Genomic DNA, 3,888 nt, shown 5'->3' on the forward strand with positions numbered 1-3,888 from the left:
AAAAAAAAAAAAAAAAAAGATTCTTCCCCATGAACCAGGTGTGGCGGTGCATGCCCTTATTCCCAGCACTCAGGAGGCAGAGTTTGACAGATTTCTGTGAGTACACACACAAACCAAAACCCTATTTAGAAAAAAAAAAAAATCTAGAAAAAAATAAATAATTAATATTCTCTGTTTTCTGGAACATGACCTACTTCAACCCATGATCTTGGCTTGTTTTGAGGAGCAGCCAAACCCTTCCTAACCGTCCCTCATCACATGTTAACCACATGGCGATGACCCACTTGTTTGTCTGTTTTTGAGATTTTCTGTACTTCTTTACCGCTTCATCGTCTTCTGTAAACCTGCTTTGCAACTACTTGTGATTTTACTCCTTAAAAGTGCTCCAAAAAATGGACTCAGGGCTGCTCTCTTTAATCTGACTTGGGAGGCAGCCACTGGCCAGCTCTCAGGTTCACCCCAATAAAAATCAACCTTGCTTTGACTTTGGCCCAAAATTGTGGTAATGTCCTTATTCTCCCCCTGGCGAGATTAACAGTACCCTAGAAATGAGGGGTCCAGTCCCCCACCTGCGTCCCAGAGATCTTTCCCGTTACCTAGCAGTGTAGCTGTCCTGAAACTGGCACACTTAATTCGCAAGAGATGAGGCAGAGACACCCGCCGGCTGACAGAGGATGTTCCCTATGATGCTGGTCAGAAAGCCAAGGCTAAGGCCGGGTCAGAGTTCCAGTTCTCTGGTCAGGGACAGGGAGAAGAATAGGTTCTGAGTGCAGAGTGAAGAGGAAAAAAGACAGGAAAGAGACTAGAGTCTGACCTCAACATATAAGATGTTCATTAGCTCACACCACAGACAGGAGGTTGGGGGTGGGGCGGGGTGAGGCAATGGTTGGGACCTTTTTTAGGGATGGGTGAGGGCCGTGGGAATGAGGGAGCAGGGATTACAGCAGAGGGTGTGTGCAGGTCGCAATGCTCTCTCTTTTTCTTGGAACTGTTGCTCAAGCAGGACAGATTGCCTTGGACTGCAGGCTGCCTCCACCAAAGGTCCTTCCCCTCTGTGTTGTGGCTGACTGCTAATGGTTGAACAAGGTCAACTGTAATTTTATAGGAATCCCATTTTTATGACCAAGACACTCTGTCAAGGACAAGGACAAAGACAAGGCAGGCCAGTGAGGTAGCTGGAGGAGATTGTCCTGTATTGAATAAACTTATTTATTTAATACAAAAAAGAAGCCGGGCGTGGTGGCGCACGCCTTTAATCCCAGCACTCGGGAGGCAGAGGCAGGCGGATTTCTGAGTTCGAGGCCAGCCTGGTCTACANTGGTCTACAAAGTGAGTGCCAGGACAGCCAGGGCTACACAGAGAAACCCTGTCTCGAAAAACCAAAAAAAAAAAAAAAAAAAAAAAGAAAAAAAGTCAAAGAAGAGAGACGACAATAAGAGACTGCAGAGTTTAAGGCCAAGAGAGCCCTTAAGTCAATGTTGTACATGACTGTCCTCCAAGCTAAGCAAACGTCATCTTGGGGAGTTTACCTGTGGCCTCTTGCAAAAGCATTGGCTCATCTGGGCTTGTTGTTATCTTGGGAAGGTCATTTCTTGGAGGATTCTGATTGGAAATAGGAAGTTAAGAGGGGCATAGAGAGGCAAGAGATCTTCTGGCTATACACCTATTTCCTCCCATCTGACTTACAGAACTCTGCCTTAATTGCATGTGTCCTTAAAGAGGCAGTACCTGGGCAGCTACACAGAAGCCCTCATCCATGCTGGATAAAGACTTTCCAGTTCTGCCTCACGGGTCCTGAGGAACCCCTCATCTACGCTCTGGAAGGAAGTCACTGGTTCCCTCAGAGTGCGGGTTGTTGGAAGCACGCCTCAGTTTGTCATTGGACCCTTGGGAAGAGGGGTAGGTGGGCCTTTCATGTGTCTGCCCTGAGGAAGGAAGTTTTGCAATGCCCACCCCCAAAAGACAAAGCATCCAAAATAACAAAGTGGTGGTGGGTAGTTTTACTTTGTTTTGTTGTCCTTGAGATAATAGCCTGGCTTAGCTGGGCTCCAGCTCACTATGAAGCCAAGTGTGACTTTGAGATTCTGCTTCTGGTGCTAAGGTCACCAAATCCCTTTCTGTGATCCGATTTCCCCAGTCCCGAGGGAAAATCTTCATAAACATTAAATCCACCTAGGTCCAAAGAATTACCTATATCTACTCCCACTCCTAACAAACTCCATATTAAAGACACAGCAGTGTGGAGATAGAAGACAGAGACAGGGGCAGCAGACTGGGTACAGTGGCTCATGCCCACAATCCTAGCACTTGGGAAACTGATGCAGGAATATTTCTGTGGGTTGAGGGCCAACCTGAGCTACAAAGCAAGTTCAAGGCCAACCTGGACCACATAAAACAAGATGGAGGGTGAACAGGGTGGCTTAGTTGGTAGGTACTTGCTGCCCAACCTGATGACCTGGATTTGATCCCTAGAGCACATGTGGTAGGAAGAACCAACTCCAGCAAATTGTCCTCTGAACTCCACAGGCATACCATGACACTTGAATTATGTGCATACATGCATATGCACATACACACTCCACACACACACACACACACACACACACACACACACACACACACACACCAGGGCACGTGCACTAAAGAAATGCAATAAAAATAAGTTAATTTAAATATTTTAATTTCCTATTTCCAGTCTGAAGCCTCTAAGAAATGACCTTCCCAGTAGAACTCAGAATACTTGGCCCAGTTAAACCAGGACATGACACTTCAGGGTTCTCCTCTACATAGGTTAACCTCTCTGGGAAACACTTGTTAACCATGAGTTACACTCGTTACTCAAGGAGTCCATGGGAAGAACATGCCTTCCCCAACCGTACAGGAGCCTCTGGATGATAAGCTGAGTGGTGGTCATATGGTTCTGTGATTAGAGCAATGACCTGCCTTCACTGAGTATTAATGTCTCATCCCTAAAGTACATAGGATGTGTTTTCCATGAGTTATGATGGGCATGCTTCCTCGAGTATCTGAAAACACAGCTCCAGCAATGAGAAACCATTGGCTCAACCTGCTTGAAACCTTTGTGTGGTGGTTCAAACGAGAATGGCCCCATGGATTCACAGATCTCTGCCTGCTTAGACCTCAGTTGATGAACTGCTTGGAAAGGATCAGGTGTGGCCTTGTTGGATGATGGATGTCTCTAGGAGCAGACCTCAAGGTTTCAAAAGCCCAGGCCATGTTGAGTGTCTGTTTGCTTTCTGCCTGTGGGTTAGGATCTAGTTCTCAGCTACTGTGCCAATGCCATGCCTGCCTCTGTGCCACCATGCTCCCCACCACGATAACCACGGACTCGTCCTCTGAAACTGTAAGCATGCCCCCAGTCAAATGCTGTCTTTTATAAAAGTTGCCTTGGCCATGGTGTCTTTCCACAGAATGTAGAACCTTCGAGGCACCTTGTGTTTGTTTTTCTGTTTTTCAGTGCTGGAGATTGAACCCAGAGTCTGGGGCACACAGGCAAGAGTTGAGCCAGACCCTCAGCCCCTACTGTGTTCTGTAATCTCTTATTACACAACCTGAATTCATGTCTTGAAAACAGTTATGTGGGGCCGGAGAGGAGATGGCTCAGTGGTTTAGGGCACTGACTGCTCTTCTGAAGGTCCTGAGTCCAAATCCCAGCAAACACATGGTGGCTCAAAACCATCTGTACAGATACAGTGTATTCATATACATAAAATAAATAAATAAATCTTTTTTTTTAAGCCGGGCAGTGGTGGCCCACACCTTTAATCCTAATCCCAGCACTCGGGAGGCAGAGGCAGGCAGATTTCTGAGTTTGAGGCCAGCCTGGTCTACAGAGTGAGTTCCAGGACAGCCAGGGCTACATAGAGA

The sequence above is a fragment of the Mus caroli genome, chromosome 3 (assembly GCF_900094665.2).
Source record: "Mus caroli chromosome 3, CAROLI_EIJ_v1.1, whole genome shotgun sequence".
Classification (NCBI taxonomy): domain Eukaryota; kingdom Metazoa; phylum Chordata; class Mammalia; order Rodentia; family Muridae; genus Mus; species Mus caroli.